General features: G+C 42.2%; 1 protein-coding gene across 1 annotated transcript in view; it reads left to right on the top strand.

Annotated features, from left to right (window-relative positions):
• The first annotated feature begins 4,121 nt into the window (after window positions 1-4,121).
• The window catches only part of LOC111263733 (uncharacterized), a 35,020-nt gene continuing 18,027 nt past the window's right edge, over window positions 4,122-21,114 (top strand). Inside the window, exons 1-2 of the mRNA XM_086969775.1 lie at window positions 4,122-4,138; window positions 18,693-18,813. The gene's annotated coding sequence lies outside the window, so the exon portion shown is untranslated. The remainder of the gene's footprint in view (window positions 4,139-18,692; window positions 18,814-21,114) is intronic.

The raw sequence follows: 21,114 nt of genomic DNA, 5'->3' as shown, positions 1-21,114 counted from the left end.
CGGATACTGTTTTTCTTTCCCTTTTCGCACACTCAAAAAAAAAGGCTTTAACTGACTGATGTGTTTTTGACTTCCGTATTCAGGCTGCCCTAATAGTTACCCGTCGGCGATGTATAATGCCTGTTGAATGAAGCCTGCTTCGACGGACTGGCCTGGTGATTGCATACAGTGCGGGTATGAAAATTAATAGTTGTCAGTACACGATAGCCTTAAGCAGCTATCGCTGTGATGTACGTTATCGACATTGGCGTCTCCGATACTCGTGCCTGAATCATCTCGATCAATACCAGGCCCGTTAATGAAAATTTGGGATATCTATTCGGGCATGTTTATGTCGCTTATTCCCGTCTGCGCTCACAGTTAAATGGAACAAGGAAGATATGCGAGCCTGGTCGATAATCTGTCTTGTTTTACTATACTGCTAATATGCTTAGTCTGACATTGTGCCGAGTTAGCTTAACTGCTATTGGTGCACCAGCTGCGGTAGCTGATGTGCTGCCCTCGTCGTCTTAGTCTCATCTTTTAACCGTTGATTTTTGACTTTTTTTTTCTCAAAGATGGAAAATTAGGGGGTGATTTTTCTGTGCAGGGTCGGTCTTTCGTTTGAATCTCTCTTTTTTTTTTCATCGGTTTCATCGTCTATCCTCCCACTCGTCTGATGAGCTTTTCTACTTATATTTATTTACAACTGCTTCGACACTTCTGTTGCAATGGGCATACTTCTGCGGATAGGCTGACGCGCTTTTGCGTTCTGTTTCGTTGTGTAGAATCACAGTGATGGAGCTAGTGGCGGCAGGATTATTTCAGCAGTAATTCGGCCTGACCTTTACTGCCGTATTCGTCGAACTGCCGCCGGAAGTGCCGTTGTGAGTGTGTTGTCCGCTGAATCATGCAGGAGGTTCAAGTGAAGACGGCACAAAGCACATCACTACCTCATAGGTTCCTTGCGCGGCCGGAGAGGAAGCCCGGCAGCAAGCCCCAGAGGAGTTGTATCGGACTTCTGCTCGAATGGGCTTGTAGTAATAGCAGTAGTTGTCGTAGCTAGTCAGACTCGAAGAAGACGAGGGGATAGAAAGAACAAGTAACCATCACCAGGCCCGTCTACACGGGCGGTGTGCGACGTCGTAAATATCGACGATTTCTAATCGTTTCTGTATCTGTCCGTACGTGCAGCTACGACAATTTTGAAGAGGGGAGAATTTCTTTTGGTTAATTTCACTCTGAAGATGAACAAAAAAAAGAATGCTTTCTGATTGCTCTTCAACAGTTACGTCTGAGACAGACGTCTGATTTGCTCTGGATCGTGGCAGAACGTTAGCTGATCTGCTACAAACAAAGCACAAGGGGACAACGTACTTCATAATCAACTCAAACTAAAAAACAGAATGTGCAGACGTTATTAATGATGGCAAGTTATTGATTAGTAAAGTTGAAACACGGCAAAAAGTGCCACAGTGTTTGATAGAGGAAACAGCCAGGCCAAGATAGTCGGTAGAGTCGTATTGTTGTACGCCGTCAACAACTACCAATAAGCGCATTATTGATAAGCGCGGATATCTTTTCAAGCTGCCATTCATTCGTTGCAGGACAAATGCCTCAAGCATGAGGACACAGCTGTCCAAGGGCTTAGTCCTACGGTGCCTCCAACTTAAGAGAGATCGGTTTTAACTGGTTGATTTAAACCTAAAATCCACCCATATGATATTCTTCGGTCACATATATGCATATATTTAGCTATATCTGCTGCAAGATTTGCTTTTATCGTGGCGCAAAATCGCTTTTTCAGTGCTTTTTAAGATATCGTACGATACAAAATTGACGAAAAGTAGCACGAATATAGATTAGGGGTCTCTTATCGTAGGTATCGCGCTGGTCAGTGCTGCTCCACAACGCAATACCCTAGTTACGTGGTTAGTCCAACACGATTTATAAGTTACGTGACGATTTACCGAGTCTTAACCAGAAACTGTATCTCGCTTAGCGCTTACCCTTTTTGCTAAATACGGAAGTTCTACCGCATTTTAGAATATAAGGAGTATTCATCATGCTTCTAAAACTATACGGGTTAAAACATAAACGGCCTGTCACATTTTTAGTTTTAGAGGCTGTTATGTAGCTTGTGATAAGTAACGGAAAACTTAAAATTCGATGCAGGGTAAATATATACGATGAATAGTATAGCTTTTTCATTGTTTCGCTTTATTTAGTAAAGTCAAGCATGTAAGCTTAAAGTTCTTGCGTTACTTATAATAGAATAGTTTTGAGAACTTAAAGCAATTGGAAGAATTAAAGATTGCTGATCTGAGCCCCGCTGTCGACATCTAGAACATTATAGGGGTAATATAAAAAAGAAAGCTATGGATATTTATCCTCACAAAAATGGCACATATAATCCTTATAGAACGCTTTCTTTTTGTCTCTGTCGCAAGACTAGCCCTCTTTTTTTTGTATATGAAAGTGTCAGTTGTGTTCTCTCTTCTCTGTTTATCCTGTTTTATAAAAACGAGAACTTTCAAGAGGAGCATTTGTTTTAAATATGTTCATTATACAGAGAGATGACGAAAATCTTACGGTGTTACTTACGATCGTCTTTCAGGAACAAGATTCATAATCTCCTCTATGTACAACAAGTTTAAACGAGCGATTTTTTGCGTGCACATTATGAAAAGTCCAATCTGACTACGTCACACCCCTCATTAAGAAACGTTCTCAAATTAAATTCTATGACATTATCATATTTTTCAGTGTAATTCCTATTGCCCATGTCAACCAGTTGTGGATGAAGACGCTCGCCCAGATATTACATATCTGCTACTAAACCGAGGGTTGGCAATCTATGTGCTTCTCAACCACTAATTTTGTTCTATTAATTTCAATCGTAGAAATCGGTGAAACGTATTGTTAGATACACTCAGCATGCGAAAATAGAACTTAATAGATCTTTTAAAATTACGCCGAAGGTGTAAAGTCGTATGGGGGTGGTTCGAGTTGTTCGCGCCTTCGATAAAAGTAGCCAAGCGATGTGAAGGTCAGTCATAACTGTTTCTGTAATATAGGTGAACTTGATGCAGTCCCCTTGGAATGGGCATCATACAGGGCGAAAATAGCAAAATAACTGTGAACTTTCTCAAAGTTAACGAACAATTGTTTCAAAAGTACGCCGTAATAACTTTGCCGAGGAAAATCTAGATAGGAAACAACTTGAAAATCGAATTTTTTCACAAAACGCCGTTTATAGCTTATTGAGGCGTTTAGGAAACGAAAATAAGCAGAAAGCTAGGCTATCAAGGCTTGAAAAACACAAGCTGAAAACAGATATCCTAATCATGCATTGTAGCATAAATATTAGCTCTAAGTAGCATAAATATAATGCTCCAAGTAGAGTTTCTAATTCACTATAGTATACACTAAAAAATATTCTGCTATCAACGTAATATAAGCGGAACCGTAAAAAAGCTTTGATACGGCAGTTTTCAATAATTTTATTACCAATTAATGCAGAACTGAATCTGTTCTAAGATGGCAATTGCTGAAGAGAAATCAAGTGGCAATATTGTCGTATATTGCAGACAATACGATCCCGTATATCGTCAACCGGTTTTGAGTTTACTGGAACTAACCGGAGAGCACACTAGTGGCAGAAGCGACTGACGACAGGCGTGCGTATTTTTCAGTTAAAACTCAAAGGAACGGTCCGCCGATTGCCAGTTGCCGACCTGCAACAGACGCTGCTCGTTTTGCCATCCTTTTCCCTTTCCGGCCGCTTCTTTCGTCTGCTGAAGTCATTTTCTGCAGTCGGCCTATCTTTTGCTGACGCTTCTGCGTGAATCTCGTCTCTTGCTGCTGCCGTGGATCCCCTGTAGAACTTTTCGTGCGTATGCCCGTGTCCCTGTGCGTATAGATGTATGGCATGCAACGGAAGATTGAGTAGAGATTCGAGAAGAAGGGCGCTTTGGGAAAGGGGGGCCGAATTTAAGGGCCCGTACCACGGTGCCGATACGACGCACTACGAGACAGATGAGTTAGATAAGAGCGCAGGCTACTTCTGGGAATCGGTCAGAAAGCGATACGGTACGTTTGAGGATATAGAGGACCGGATCGACCCTATGTGTGTGCAGAGGACGAATATCTAGATAAGGTAAGTAGCATATGAAATTGTCACGAGCGAGTGATCCAAACAAATATCCCGCATAGAAGATGAACGACTCTGACTGGGTGCTGTCCCGGCCGTCTGCTTTAAAATAAGTGGCCACTACTGCACGTGATAGCCAAACCTCTAAAGTGCAAGGCTTCCACGTTTCTATAAAAGTTCAATGCGTTGAGTGATATGCAACGGGTACCCCCCCCCCCCCCAAACGCGTGATGGATGACGTAAGTGAAACCTCTGTCTCTTCGCGTGGTCTCGTGAAAACGTGTTTATGTGCGGACGGTTGGTATGGTGGATCGTAGTAACTTGTTGAAATCATATTTTCTTCTCAGTCACTAATACGCTCAGTTGATCCCTGCTGTCTAAAGGTTGAAGATAGACTAATGGGACATGCAGATTGGTGTGCTTGTAATAAACTGAATCTGAATGGTCACGACTGAAAAAATATGAAACCATTATCTCAAATTGGTTATTGTATAACTCATCCGTAACTGTAAAACGATCTAATTTCTTCACGGTGTTGCCCCCGTATGAAATATATATTCGCTAAAAATGATATAGTTGCTTCTTTTCAAATGTTTACCATCAAGCCTTTTTGCTAACAGAGATGCTTCTCAGTAGACCATCAATTCGGAATTACCCACATCGATTATTGTGAAGTTTTCGATCGATCATTTATTGCCATCGGCCCCATCTGAGCGGAGTGGTATGCCATCATATCAGTGTGAATGTGTATGAATTCATTGGGTGGCAGTCACAGAGAAAACAGCGAAGGAGCCATAGTATAAAGAAAGACAAAGCGACATTTCACGATGAACCGTTAGATGGTCGAAGGAACGAAGCATCGTGACAGGGAAGCACAACAATCTATTTCGTCCGGTGAACGGCCTTTGACGGGTGCGCGAATATTGACTAAATATCGAAGAAGCGTTGATAGTACTCGATTGTCCGGTGGCCACTGTAATTGAGGCGTGGCCCTACTAAGTAACAGTAGATCTGCAACGGGGCTTATGAGAATTTTGCTGGAGAAAGTATTGCGTTATGCGGTGTCTTGTCGGGTGAAGCACACAGTTGGAAAAGCTTTTTAACGAACTTCGAATAAAAAAAAAAAAAGCAATTTACGAACAACTTTATTGAAGTTGTTATGAAGACTTTAGGAACATAAGAATCGCGGAATGACGCAACAGAAGAAGTGTGCAGATCACTTTCAGCGGCGAAGGAGTTCCTGAGTTTCTGTTGAGGCCCGAGAGAATATATATTGTTTTATTTGATATATTGGCAAAGCAGGAAAGTCGCATTCATAACACACCGTACCAAGCGGTGTAGCTCTGTAAAAATTGTCCTAAAAATTTGGTCAGGCCAAGACAGCTCAGAGAAACGGAGTGAACGGATCCAGGTTTGCGGGGGGGGGGGGGGGGGGGGGTGAAGGTAAAAAAAATACAACTTCTAGAGTGGGGATGTCCAGACCTTCGTAACGCAGTGAAGCTATGATTGAAGTCGATATTAATCGGCTTGAAGCTCGCCTAGATGGAGCGTGATCGCATTATAAATAGTTACCATATATATGGATACAATCGATACCCTTACGAATACCGTGAGGCAAACATCTGTGCCAAAAAGTAAACAAAAGTGACCAGGATGCCATCAGTAAAAAATGGACTTCATAGAAAAGGACACCCTAGAGTATTAGCTAAATTTATTTTACAACAGGCTAGACTAAGGTGTAATACATATTTATAGCCAATGATTAATTAATAATACGAAGAAAGAATGTTCGTCCGCACCTAGCGTGGGGCACTTTTGACATAAACAGTTTTAAAGGCTTTCAAATTAATATATAAGTTTACTATATCGTTGAACAACAGGACTAAAAAACAAGTTCTACGAGGCTTACTCCTAGAAATCGTAACTATATTCTGCAGACGAGATTTGCAAGCTTGTGATAATTTCTAACAGAAATCATATTTGAGTTACATTTGTTTTCAACAAAAGCTTTGTTATGAGGGACACTATTTTTTGCCGGAGCTATGAGGTCAGGCTAGAACTTCGGCACTGGAACAGATGCTTACTATAGTCATTGATCTGCTGCTACTTCTTGCGACTGAACGCATTATAGGACCGACGACTATCGACCGACGCACTCAATGAATGATTACTATTTCCAATTGAAGGGAAGACACCACAAAACTTCAAGTAGAACTATTGAAGAAAAGAACAAAAGAGAATATTATCAATTGTGTATTGTCGAACGCCGATATAGGCATACTAGAGTTGCCCCTTGAGATCTATTAATAACACCTTCTTAACAGAATATGAAGTTTAAAAAACGATGAGTCAGTGTACATAAACTATTGGCTACGATGGCTAAAGTTACCGTCATTTCTAGAGACGTCTTTAGTCGATGATAGTAATTATATAGGTAAATCCGTCCAGTTATGACAGGCCGAGTTTTTACTTTGGACGACCTTTTTCAACAGTTGGATTTATGCAGAATTAGTATATATATATATATACTGCCGTGCTGTCGTTGAATTTGCCATCTTTCAGCTGATCATTAATTTTTCATCTGGAGAGATCACGAGTATCGATGATTTTAAATGTTGTTGATTTTTATCTGTTCCAAGGCAAAACAAAGATAGTGGAAATTTGTTTTTAACGGGCGTATCAGTGGCAGTCACTATATCATGTTAATTTGGCAATTCCTAATAAGCAAGATAGCTGCAAAATAATATAGGCTTCTCACTCTGATGCAGGACAAACGATTTTCCGAACGTCCAGTAAAATGGTGAAACAAGGACGCAGGGAAAATTTTCAGCCACTTGTAGGATCCCAAACGCCTCCGAGCTTCACTATACTAATTCATTAAATCGACACGCGTAAGATTCGTGGCGAGTCGCTAATTCAGACTGGAATCCTGCTACTATTATGACATAATTTCCATTTTAAAAGTTGAACCAAATGATAATTCTTTAAGCTTAAAATTACATTTTCATCTGCTAGGAAAAAAAATAGCTCTCTATATATGTTGTGTACAGCGTATGCGAGTGCCGATTAAGTTCACAGAAGTGAAGTATCAGTCTAGTAGGTTGACGAAGCATTTATTGAAGTGTATCACTTCATTTGCTTAGTCCGAACGTATACAATAACCTAAAAAAACCTTCTATAAAGTAAAAAACATATCAGGACAGCAAATATCTAAGCGAAATTTGTCACTGGGCGATCTTCCAGGACAAAGAGAAAGCTAGCACAATAACTATGCACTTCGTTATCTAACGTCCGTGAACGTAGAATTTCTGTTCCGTTTGTCTAGTTGCTCCCTGGCTGCTAATTAGACAAGACTATTCTGTTTTTCTCATAATCATGGGTTTCGTAGGACAGAACATTGGAGTATCAGTAGAAAGCATTCTGCTAATTCGTACAGATCTGAACTGGCAGCAGCAGCGGCAAAAACACGTGCTTTAGCAGTACAGCGTTGTTTTTTTTTTTTTTTTTTTTTTTTATTGTCTATGAATTACAATACACATAACTAAATTGCCGTCGAGGTGTGCCAGCCGTTGCAAAAGTAAAAGTATACTATGTAGGTGTATAGGATAGCACAGCTGACTCCATGTCGCAAGTGACTGCTTTAACGACAATTCTAAAATGAGACAATTACTAACAAAAATACAGCTGGTATTTATCGCCACTTCATTGTAAAGTCACAGCCTCTAGAAGGTCTATTTCAATCCACACAAGCAAACGTATAACTTAGTGTTTCATACAACGGGTTTATTGAAAACAGAAGTTCGGCACTAAACGTAGTGTTCTACAGCGCCGTGCCACGTTTCACAGCGTTCGATATAACGTTATCTAAACTGATACCATTCAACTAAAATACATGAGGCAGCAAAATCTATGCATGATGGATTGGGTAAATGGGCAATCACCTACGTCAGCTAATTGTCTCATGTAGTAATTTCTGCTACTTTTCATGACTACCCGGTCCATTGGCGCCTATTACTGATTTTGCCGTTGTTTATTCGCTCAGTCCCACGCGCGCGAGGTTCGGAGATTGTAATGTCTAACGTTTGTTCGTTCCCGCCGTTCAGGAAAATAGCACGCGCCAACAGTAGCTTGCGCCACGCATAAAGGAGACAAAAGTAAATATATATAAACTATATTGTCTGCCATTGGTTTGTTAAGCCGTGCACGTTTATATAGTCCCTCCCTTCAACACACACGAAAATGATTATCACGAATATCAACAACGATTGACTAAATATGTGTGGGGGGTTTATTTCAAACATTGTTTTTTTGTTTTTATCCGACTTACCCTTTTCAGTAAGTAAGTCCAACAAATGAATCTCGATCTGTTTCGTATCTACATCAACGCTGGCAGCTGTAAAGGTGCCGAGCAGTTCAGAATTATTGTGGACTTCCGATGTACGAAACGGATGAGATCGGCCACGGCCAAGATCGACCCCGATAGGACGCATATGATTAGTTACTTTTGTCTAATAGCAAAGATACAATTACGCCTTACATAGAAAAGGGTCAGCGTTTTTAGCACTGATAAATGCATCAAAGCCCCTGTTCGAGTGCACCGAGATGTGACGAAGTTCGCAATATTTAAACTGTAGCATCAAATCCCATTTGTGCTACCGCAAAGAAACATTATATAACCATCATTCAATGATTTACCAGTACAATTTTAGCAGTAACTTACGTAACCTATGACGTTTTCCAGGGAACGGCCCGCTCGTTTCTTAGCAATGCGGCTTTATTGCCGAAATAGTTTAATAACTAACACACGAATCATGTTAGCGCTGAAAAACACCGACGTCTTACGCTCCGTTACTCGATTGACCGTACAGCCAAATCGATAACAGCTTCGGGAAGCTTTCAAGGGAATGATTCCATTGTTTGCAGCGAATAAATTTCTGGCTACTGACACACGTATCGGCGGAGCAGGAGGATCGATCAAGGGTGGCAGCTCTGATCCAGATACGAATTAATTGTCCACAAAAAACACGGTGAATAAAGCGGCAAGGCGGATTTTACTTTAAAAAATCTGAGGGCGGAGTTTTTAATTCAGTTCATTTAGCTTGGACGATAGTATTGAACTTACTTTTCATGAGTATGGTTGTGTATGAACTTGTAGACTGGGTAAATTAGATCTACTTTCGTATCAACTATTGTCTGGTTGTTTGTGTCAATTACGACTGCATTTCACCTTTGACAGTTCGTAGCTAGAAAATAGAAGCTTTTTATTATATAGCTCAAATACTTGGCCATCATATACGATTAAGTAATGCTGTCAACTACCATCCCCTTTCATTGAATCAAAGCAGGGCACTCGTTCATGGTTGACGTCGTTCCTGTAGATATTTTCAAAAATACCAGCGGTAATGCGATCGATGACGAGGCCATGAAAAAAATATCCCGTAAAAGTAAAAAACAAAGCCCTGCGAGCAATCAAACAGCGAAAGGAAATAAGGAGACGAACTTGTTGTTTAAGCTGTCCCATTATATTGCATACCGCCTTTAATCAATATCCAACAAGTGTATCTAAGAGAACGCCGAACAAGACGCTTCGGAAGCCTGCAACAACTGTATTAGTAATATTAAGTAAGTTCCGTAAATTTAATTATCACGACGTAAAACGCGACCAAGAAAAACTCGAGTATAGGTGAGATAATTGAACAAATGTATGGCAATTTAAGCGAATCCCTAGTGTGCCCTGTGAAGCAGCAACCGGTATCAGCAATTATCTAACACATACACCAGCAGCTGATTGGTTACGTCATACTGCCACAGGCCCTACCATGTGTGTGCCTTGCTATATCTTATTTATTCTGCTTAAAATCTCGCCAGCTTGAGTATACGCGTACAATTGTAATCGACCCCAATTGGGTAAATCGATTCAAGCCCATATCGCAATGCCGCTGCCCTCAACATACGACCTCGGTTGTTTCTAGTCCAAGCTCCGCTTATGCCTTTAGCCTTCACAAATATCTTGTCACGTAACAAGGTATTTATGGGAAACGTTCTATTTTCATGCTAAGGACACACACACCCGCCCCCGCCTATCTTTTTGGTACCTCTAATGGATCTCAAGCCTTAGCAGCGTTATGGACCGATGCGCCCCGGTAGGAAATATTTCGTAAAGCGTCGTGAAAAATCTCCAAAGTATATTTAGCCTTTTCGTACCATTATAATTTCATGTATAGGGCCTGAGTGCAGGTTTTCTATAGGATGAAGTTTTCCGTTTAAACACACGATTATATGTATGCACACATCGAACATGTAATACGTGCATCTACCGATGCATTTTTATAAGGTGGTCTATTCACTCTACTGAGATTTGTCGGCATGCGTGCGTACCAACGATCTCTGTTGCCTTTTCGTCCTGTTTAAAAAAGAGAGTACCTTTCTTCCTGGTCTATTGCTTCGTAAGCGTGTTCACATTATCACCAGTCTTTCAAGCAAATTAACGATGACGACGAAGAAGGAAGAAGTCACGGATGGAAAGGCCAAACCCAAATGTATATACATCTTCATACATTAACCAAAAAGCAAGACGTCACCCGGCGTAAACTTTCACAGAAATTTTCTGTTTTTCCGTCCCCGAAGCCCCTCTGCTGCTGCCGGTATTCACGCTGGACAGTCGTCATCGATCTTTGCGCCGCAGCCGTTTACTGGTCTGGCAATAGCGGCAGCTCCGACGGGCCGGCAACTAACCGCGGCGATAGCAACAAAATCAATAGAACAACAATGGCTGGCATGTTCAATCTTCGGTGCAGCAAGCACAAAGACTTGAAGACTGGCAGAGGCGCCCTCGCGAGGTTCGCAATGGTCAAACATACCCCAAGCAACGAAACCGTCCTAGTCAAAGGCATGCAGCCTTGATGCGGATGCTGCAGAAGAACAGCAGACCCGTTGTTTCCGACTTGATCTGTTCTTGTGAATTTTATGTGAGCTGCCAGTTTCGTGCTACATGAGTTGGTTGATGCTCGTTACGTCAACGGTCCCGCTCATCTATCTGTCTCTGTGCCAACCTGACTTCCTATAAAGAAAATATATTCATATATTAGGATTCTGGGTCCTACGCACAACATGAGATGCTATACGATGCCAAAATGAGCCTTTCTTGATTTTCACTTACTTTATTTCCTTAGTCCATTTTTCCTTACTCGCTTACGCTAACCCCGCTGATACATCCATTGATCGATGACTGCAAACGAGCGCGAGCTAAATCAGCTGATTGTGTAATCGTGCATCAAGGAGTCGAACGACTGTCCGTATAACTGGTGTCATATTGTAATGTCGGCGAGGTGAATGAGAGCGCACACGTTGAAAAGAGCATGGCTGGACCAATGAGTGCCAAAAGCAGATGTTAAAATTAATACGTGTGTTCGAATAGAGCGCCACACATATTGCCTGTAATGACGCTTCATCAAGTGACGATTACTATCGTCGTAGATAGAAACAGCATAGCGACGCGGAGCTATAATAGAAACACCGTTCAACGTAAAATCGGGCACTTCTTTCGTTTAGCCGAACAAACAATTTGCATGATTGAAGCATTCGCTGATCACTTCAGACACCCAGTTCAAATGTGATATAGTTCGTTATAGGCTCCTTTTTTTTATTGCTATTTTGTTACATTGATTGAATACGTCGATTACGGCTGACGAGTTCGCCCCCCGCACCCCATAGTTTTTTCATCGGCCGTGTAGCTTCTACACGAGAAAATACTGTGTTTGCCCTTTTGTTATAGAGTAAAACTGATGGCTGCGATCTGTTGTGTATACCAAAAAGCCAACGTATCATCAATCGATCATTTGTATGCTATTTAGACGACGGCCAGAAATTCCTCATTCAGTAACCGGGTCTTCAGTAAACTAAACCTGCATTGTAGCAAACATGGGGGCAAGTACGCATGATTTTCAAGCGATTCGTATACATGGAAGAGTCGGACAGCATTTAAGGTGATCGGTGCTAGTAGAGCTATTGTGTAACAACGACCGCCAAACGATCCTCTACGAAGTCAAAGAAACCGTTTGCAGACTAGTTTGCGCTCATTTCTGTATTGTAGTACTTTGCTAAATTCTATCCACACGAGAAGTGATAATCTACCTTGAAACTTCTGATCAATTTCTGTCTTTCGCGCACCCCTTAAACTCGCTCAGTTTTCAGAGAGGCAAACTAGTCTCACTGTGGCACCCTCTGTAGTTCTCTATGACGCCCCGGACCATTACATAGTAAGAACTGGTTGTGTTGAAGACTCGAGAAATGTTTCGCCAGCCTCTTTATAATGACCACGTACATTTTCAGACTTATGAAAGTCAGACTACAGGCGACCCTGAAATGACCTGCGTCGAAAATCTAGAACACACGTTCTGCATTCACAGTTTTGTAGGTCTTACTTGTATGTACAGGTTGGGTGGGGAGATAGTGTGCAAGATACAACACTTACGCATCTGAGTTTTAGTGAGAGATTGGAGATCTGAGTAGTACGGCAGTTCCTCTGAACTAGAAGCCAAAAAGTAACGCGGAATACCTTGAATATTAAACCAGATATCGTGCGAGCGATTGTATTGTAAGCAGGATACTTGTTAATAAACATCGACCCGAAACCACTTCGAATTTCGAGGCGTATCCGGGCAGGATTGTTATAGCTACGGTCCGTTGAAGACATAGTGAGCGCCTTTCGCAGGGGCTCGAATCGGGGTTGAACTGTCACCAAATTCTTGAAAGATTTTTAAGTAGCTGATAAAGCGTGACGATTCGTCGGTTAATTCGTTTCGTTTGTGAGTAACGCATCTTCCGACGTTCAGAGTCAGAGATGTGGCACCTTGTCGTTGAATTTCGGCAAAAACAAGCTCCCATTCGTTGCCCTCTCCACAGTGGCATTCCTGTTAAACCCATCTCGCTTTGCGGTTATCCAGCATAGCTTAAGACCCGTACTTTACGCAGTGTATTGTGCTGAAGGAAGTTAAGTCGTACGTATGCTGATTGACGAAGTCTGCAAGCTCAGTGAAAAAAGTGCCTCGTTTCAGCTTGGTCCAATAGTTTTACTGAACAAAATCAGTAAATCAGACAACCGTTACTGCGCATGTTAATCCGGTGAGTTTATAATGTTTAGGTTTACAGTTTTTCCACGCGAAACGTTTTCGGTGGAGCCTATTGGGTACGGTGGCCCGTGTTGGTTGCTTAAGTATCGAAAACGATGCCTAAAATGATGGTGGTCCTTTTAGCGGAGGTCCTTTTCGTCAATTTTAGCTGTAGTTAACTCGTGCAATTGACAATGCCACACCATAGCAGCTTGCTTACGATTTGGGTCTTTTATTTTTTACTAATAACTATAACTGAATAACTTAGATCTGCCGATTTCATATCTATTGTCAAGTGTCAACTACATGTTAGAAAAGAACGAGTCGCGTATATATGGCAGAGACACCGCCTTCGACCATAAATTGCAACGGATATCGATGTCTACGAATTGGCATATGTGGACCTTGTTGTGAACTAACATGTTAGAATAGGCATCTATTGATTGTGTTCCCCTGGAGTGGGTCTCGGACGCCACGTGCAGCTCAGCCCAGAATACGCGTTAGAATATGTTTTCTATTTTCGAACAGCGTTGATACCTACCACTGAAATGACGTGTGCGACAGTGATATCATCAGCAAAACGTATGGCCAGTTTGCTGTACGAATGAGAAGTACTCACTCGGTGGCATTATTTTTCTGAGCTTTATATCATTGCGTGCTGGCTTCTTACGTATGCCGGCCGATACCACTAACTACGTCTATCTAGTTATTGATTATGTGCCACGTAACATCAGTACCTTTATGCTACTCGTTTTTTACTGGTGCTTCTTGCGGCTCCCCTCGGCGATTACAGTGGCTGGCCGAAATTTTCTGTTAATACTCACGCGAAGCTGATGCGACTCAAGCGAAAGGGGTGGCGGTTGAGGGGGAGACGGATAGAGAGGTGAAGCAGATAGTGACAGGTATGCTGAGGTTGCTGTACTTCAGCGACAGCTAGCCACAAGCATGCGGACCGCTTTCCTCTATTTGTTGCCTAAATTCGCCGTCCAACTGAGCGGAACTTGCCCCGGTCAAAGAAGAACACAATCGACATGGTGGCGTCCCCTTGTGGGCATTTTCCGCTTCTGGTGTCGTTCTGTTTTTGCAGCGTCTCGACATCCATCTCCACCTTAAAAGAGCTGTGGAACTGGACCGCATCGGACGTGGCGGCAGAGTGTAATCGTTCAAATTATACATGAGATGAATAGAATTGCAGGAATAAATAGGAGAATTGATAGATGAACGAGCGTGCCCCGTCAACTTTTGTACCTCTCTAATGGTTGGTTGCGAATGATAGATAGTGATTCTTCTAAAGCCTTAAGACGTCCTGTCTTTTTAGCGATGGGTGATTCATAAATCAAAGATTTGCACATAACTCGATTGATACCTTTGTGCGTTAGCAAGCACATTAAAAGCTATCAGACTCCCCGAAAATGTCTATTAATCGTTTTCTATTGGTAACAAAATTTGTAATCAGTCGTCAGAAATCGTCGTTGATTCCTATATAACGAAATAGAAATATTCTCTTTATAAGGTAAGTTAGCAAACTTACTCGAAGACGTTTCTCTCAAATTTTGCGTCATTCTACTTTGCTAGCGGCTATTTAGTCGCCAATGGAGTGGTCTTTACGTATTTGGTTTGACGGAATGCGAAGCTGCCGCACTGAGGTTCGTTCTCCCTTAACTTCTCAATCTATTGCAAACACCGATTTCAAATTACTTTTACATCTGGAATTGTTTTAATATTGCATTATGTTTAGCGTTGATCTGCCGGAGCGCGATCACGATCTATCCTATTCGACCGTGTTGATGGCCTATCGTAGATGGTAGACTAGCGCATTGTCACTGCTCAGAAGATATGGACTAATAATTAGATAATCACGTATATAGTTAACTAAGTAAGTATTAGAGTATTTCAGGCTTCATCCAACCGCAATACCAGTTTGTTGACTGTAACGTTGGCTTTCATTGGGTCTTGCCACTGTCTAACTTTGCGAGAACAGTATTTACCCACAGAGTATAAAAATACGCTACTCTTGTGTTCTTGCCGCTTACCTTTTGCTAATCGACAGATCCCTTGGGGTGGTTTACGATTCGTTATATTGAAAACGTTGGCTTTGTCTTGAGGCACAGCGCAAGCCAGCCACCTAAACCCATTCAGTTTTTATTTATATATCATCAGTGGGCTCCATTTTAAGTCTGCAAACTCGTTTGCCCTGTCCAATATGTAACATAGGCACCGAAGTGGGGTTCGGCCCTTATTCGCTTCAGGAACTTTGTTTTATCAAAGCTATTTGCTATTCGTAGTATGCGTACTCTCCTTCCACGTTATCTGGATGTTCTCTCGACTGAACAGACATAGATGTGTATATCTTCCTTTGCACGCGCAGTAATACCGGTTGTAAGTGTTTAACTTTCAGTCGTTTTTAATAAACATGTACGAACTTTTGTGTCTGCGCGCGTTGGCTCGCCAGTAACAAAGCTTCCGGTTAGTCTCGTTTAGAAGCAGATTGGTGGCTACTCAGCAAAGGGTTGCCTGAAGACCTCTGTTCTATGTAACTGCGCGCTTTTTGGCTAACCTCTATCAACTTGAAGTCGTGATAACCTTTCTCGCTTTTCCAATTATCGTCATTCAACTGTAGTTCCGTTAAGTGCCCATAGTAGCCACCGCGGCTTTGATCATACAGAACAACAGCTCTTCTCTGATGGCTTCACACAGTGAAATATACCACTTCAAATATAGGCATATATGTGCTGACAGAATCACACGCTAACGTCGTTTGGCTTTGTTAGGTATTTTGCCGCACTGGAAAATTGGAGCGGCCTGCTTCTCCAGAGTCGCTCTCGATACTAGCTAAAACACGACTGGGTTCTAAGTGCGCACGTCCCTTGCTTGCGTTTTTGCTTTTACCCACCCGCAGTGATTTATTGGGCAGGTGTGAGTCATGATGTAACGGGTTCTACGCTGCATTCTGCGGGGGTGGGAGGGGGGAGGAGGCTGGTTAATGAATGAAGAGTTTGCGTGAGCATACCTAGTGGGCGTAGGAGAACTTATGTAGACTGCAACTTTTTTCGCTCTTTTACTTTTCTTCTTTCCATTCGCTTCGTCCCCGCATAGCTGGCACCTCCCTTATCAAAAGGAATGGTAGTGGCATTATGATGCCGTAAACGTAATGTGGTACGGAGTGTGGGTGGAGCGTAACAGTGGTGTAATACACGACCTTGTATGCAATAGTCACCAAAAACTTAGCGCCTACCCCCCGATTGGGAGTCTGCCGCTGGTAAGATGTTTGTCTCCTGCGTTGTTGACGCAGTGTGTGTCTGTCTATCAGCGGTCTATCTGCCACGGCTAATTACGGCAACCAATCGCAACGCCAAAGGAAGTGGCCAGAAAATAAACAGAAGACTCTCAGCAACAGAGCTTCTACCAGTGCAACTATAATGTCTTGCAGCTGTATCTACACATCCGCGTCCCCCCTTGTCCCCAGCGCCGCTACATGATCGCCAAGCGGTGAAAGTACAACAAGATGCATCTTCGGATATTGCAGCGGTGGCAGGCACTGAAATAGTCGCTTTCGTGCGTCTCAACACGGCCGTATCTCATACTGCCCGATACGCACATACATGCCTGTAGGTAGTTACAGACTCGCTTGTGATGTAGTGATTGTTGCAATTATACAGCCATCTGATTCGGCCGCTCGTTTATTAGCGGGCGCGCACATTTGTAGTGCTGATATTAACCAAAAAGTACCCAGTTGCAAAAGGCTTCGCTACCCTTTATTTTCTGCGTTTATAAACACGCCGTTGCGACGGACTTCCCTCTTCCGCCCCTTGATTTTTGAGTCTGAAAAGCCGCCGTTAGATTTCACCTGTGTTCGGCTGTGAGTGGATCATCATGAATGTCGTCGTCTTATATCACAAAAAATCATTTGACGGGCCGCGCTCGCGTGTTTGTGTGTTGTGATCGTTGTGTAATCGTTCACCGAAACGTTCTGCCAATAGCCCTTATTGGTCGACAACTCTTGTCGCGGTGACACTCGTCAGCGCCGTTGTTAAGGCCGATACATCAACAGTAATAGCATCTGCATATCTTCCTTGGTCAGAAAAGGACGGCCTCCTCTGACGCGCTCGCGGAAGATCAATTCAATCGCTTGGGATGAACGAGGGGGTCTATCTAGTGGCCGTAACGTGCAGGAATAATAATCATAATAATAGTAATCATGTAGCAAAGTAGTACGCAAAGCACGTTTGTGCAGGGGGTGCTGCGAGGTAAGCGACTGGTAGCGACGATCTTCTGTATTATCTTACCATTCTACTATCCCGGTTGAGTCGGCCCATCTTTCCTTGGATTGTCGGGAAGATGAGAGGTTAGCTATTTGCCGGCTTTCTTGTCTGCTTCAGAGACGCCAAGAACAACGTCGCCAGATGCGACAAAAGCTGATAGACAAAGTATGCCAATTGTCGTGAACGATCTTAGAACTATCGTAAGTGATGGTGTTTGACGACATCTCTCAATATTACAAAGTGGTCACAAACCCCCTTATGTATAATATTATGCTCAATAACCTGACGAGCGGTATGTGATGCGTAAATTCTTTTGTGCGCTAATTCAGTGCATTGACATGATCTAGGTATGGTAAAACAAAGAACCAATCGAGATGTATTGACGATTGTATTCTTCGAACATGTAGCTAACTGAAATCGTAACTTCTCCAGAGGGCAGAATCTTGCAAGGTAATTACGCCCCCTATTGATGACCTGCCAACATGCCTTAACACGTTAAGTTAGTTGGTGTCCGCTGAAACAGTTCGATCAAGTGGATCCGAATCGAGTCTTATCATCGAAGAGATCTCTAGGCGACAGTCAATACCAGTATCAGTCTTTTTCGCAGCCAGAGTCGATCTTCAGAGTCATCGTAGGGTTATTATCGACTCTAAAAACGGCGCCAAGGATATTAGTCAAAACGATAGAAAAACAAAGTACTATACTTTCGGGTTAGTTAAACCGGCTCCGGAATTAACTTGCATCTCAAACCCGTCAAAATTTATCACTCAAAGAACGATAAGTCCAACTTAAAGGCCGCATAGCCCTTTTATTAAAACGTAATTTTAGCTATGTAGAATTATTTCCCAGCTGACTTTTGCTAGCGTATGTTTTTTTTTCGATGATTTTAATGAACTACGAATGAGCTCGGGAAAAAAACAACGTTGTTGTATCAGAACCTAATTGAAATCTAGGTTTGTTATTTTCCCTACGCGATTCGGACGTGTTTTGTCGTTGTTGGTTTTCTGTCAAGGGGAAGCTTCCTTATTTTGTATATAAATACAATAAATATTTACCTAAATGTTTGTTGCCAATTCTCTTTCACCAGTGCCATTTTACTTAGTATAGTTAATGATAATTAACTCTTTAATAGATCTAACGTTCGCTGTGTATACCCGTTCTTTTTTACCTTTGTATTTTTTCCTTTAGTGCAGCGCAAGTGACGAGTAATCTGTAGTCGGGCGGTGGACTTCGATGGCCATGGGCCGTCTTCGTGTCCGTGTATTCCTCGTCGGATTAGGGCTGGCAGTCCAAGCCTCAGCCTACGTTCGTAAGTATAAAGTTTCAGTCATACTTATTAGTTAACACAGCAACTTACGCTTACTAACACTCACCGACTAACAACTTAGCGGGAGAAAGAAGCATCCGCAAAGTTCGTATTGTCAATAGTTACGTCCGGCCACTGTTAATCAGACCAACACTCCAACAGTCAAGATCTGTACATTGCACGACGGCGCAAATTTAAAGGAAGCATATTACATACATATTATCTTTTTTTTTTTTGTTTCAATGCGCCTTTGCTACTACGAAATTCAATCCTGAACCAGATCTATGTCTCACGAGATGATGATGATGAAAAAAGTAAAGCTAGCATCGAAGGTGGCTTCGTAATTATTAAATCATCGGAAGATACGTTTAATTTTACAAAAGCAGTAATAATATAACGTAACAATATATGGCACGTTGTCAGGGTGAGACTCAGCAGTACAAGCTAGCGGTAAATTTGCGCAGGCAGAAGCTGATCTTGTATGCATTTGAGAAGCCGTGGACTTAGCGCGTCACTGCAATGAGCACTTTCAATCTGTACATACTCATTCTATAACAGAAACAATTTTAGATCGGTACTCATAAAAATAAGGAAAACTGAATAACTTAATAGCATCAACTTAATTAAGTTAGCTATTGTCCTTCACTACGAAGTTACTGTGTTGTTAACATATGCTTGCACGTAGCGTCGAGTGTGGTGCTGGATATCTTCTATATATCGCATTCGATCTGTCGATAAATAACAAAGGCGTGTTTTTGAGGTCGACCCTAACCTAGTATATTCATTCACTAGTTAACTGATCTGAATAAAAATATATGTAATTTCCATTGTTACATTGTTATTTAGCTGGGTGTAGCCAACGAACGTGTGAGCATTTCATGCACTGTTTCTAAGGATCTACGTACGGAACAATTGATTTAAAAGTGTCTTCAGGTAGTTCCGCTAAGCGAAATTAAAGACAAATACTGTAGATGGCGCAAACGATGTACTTCTAATGAAATCGAGAACATTGCGCATGCAAAAAATTTCAGTGGACACTCTTCATATAAAAATAGTGAACGGCATGTCTAGATAAAGGAACACAATGTTTAACTTACGATGGACAGTCGTCATCAGGCCAAAGGCTGACATTTGCGCTAACATAAAAAATAAATATTAGGGACCTGCTTTCTCTCCTAAATTTGTTTTGGGCATTATTCGTGTATGGATTATGCCTGACAACAGACATGCTAAAGCGTCCGGGTCCATCCAGGCGGACAAAGTGCAGTGGTTTTCGAATATCAACACATATATATATATACATAAGGTGTATCTCTATGAAAATCGGTCTCTAAAATTAACGTTTTAAGTTAAATGCCCATTAAATGTTGCTCCAGAGAATACTGAATTCGAAATGGTCCGTACGCCGTTGTTAGCTTCGTGTTGACTTCATGTCATAGATAGCCGGTATACGTACAGCGTAATATTATAGAAACTATTATTACAGTTCTACATCAATGCATGATGCAAGTAGTAACTGATAGGACTTTATGTAGCATATTAATTTGCTATGGGGAGGTCGCGCTGAATAGCTTGGTTTGTTGTATGTGTAGTTGTGGGCGCAGGGTATGCTGGGGCTATTGGAAATTTGCCTTATGTGTTGTCCATCGTGCTGTATGTTGCTATACCGCATATTTATCTGTTCGGCATGCACGTAGTTGTGTTCTTTGTGAAGCAAAACCGTCTGTCTGCTCTATTTGTGGTTGGTGACCTGTCTGGCTGCTCAGTTGTGTCGCCCGTAAACGGACAAGTCATTCGGTGCTGGCTAAAATCCTTCAGGCAGTCCGCACTCATTGGATTATTTTCCGCAGAAACCACTTCGAGAAGCGGCCCTTTCGGTACTCTCATTGCCGTCGACGGAGCTCGGCTAAAGTTCCAGAAGCAGCTGACTGAAACACAAGAGGAATCTAAAAAAGTGTACAATGAGTTCAGAGACTCCAGCAGAGACTTATTAGTCGGATCAGGATATGACCCATCGACCGGAGTTTACGTGCACGATTATGGAGAGCAGGGAATCCGAGCGTTAGGCGATAGCCTCGTCATTACCGATTCATCCTATCCTATCGGTTTTCAACATCAGGAATACCATGCTACTGGACATCAAGGTGGCCATAGCCAGAGGACTTATGAAGGTCATAGAGACCGCGGAAGCAGCCATGAGGCCCATAGTAGCCACGTAGATTTTTCCGTTGCTAGTGGCCTCGACGCGCATGGCCATCAGGAACACGACACTCTAAAAGGCCATCAACAAAAGGATGGGCATTA

Source organism: Varroa jacobsoni, unplaced genomic scaffold (assembly GCF_002532875.2).
Source record: "Varroa jacobsoni isolate VJ856 unplaced genomic scaffold, vjacob_1.0 scaffold_787, whole genome shotgun sequence".
NCBI lineage: Eukaryota > Metazoa > Arthropoda > Arachnida > Mesostigmata > Varroidae > Varroa > Varroa jacobsoni.
The sequence above is the reverse complement of the archived record's forward strand: the minus strand, read 5'-3'. Positions and strand labels throughout refer to the sequence as shown.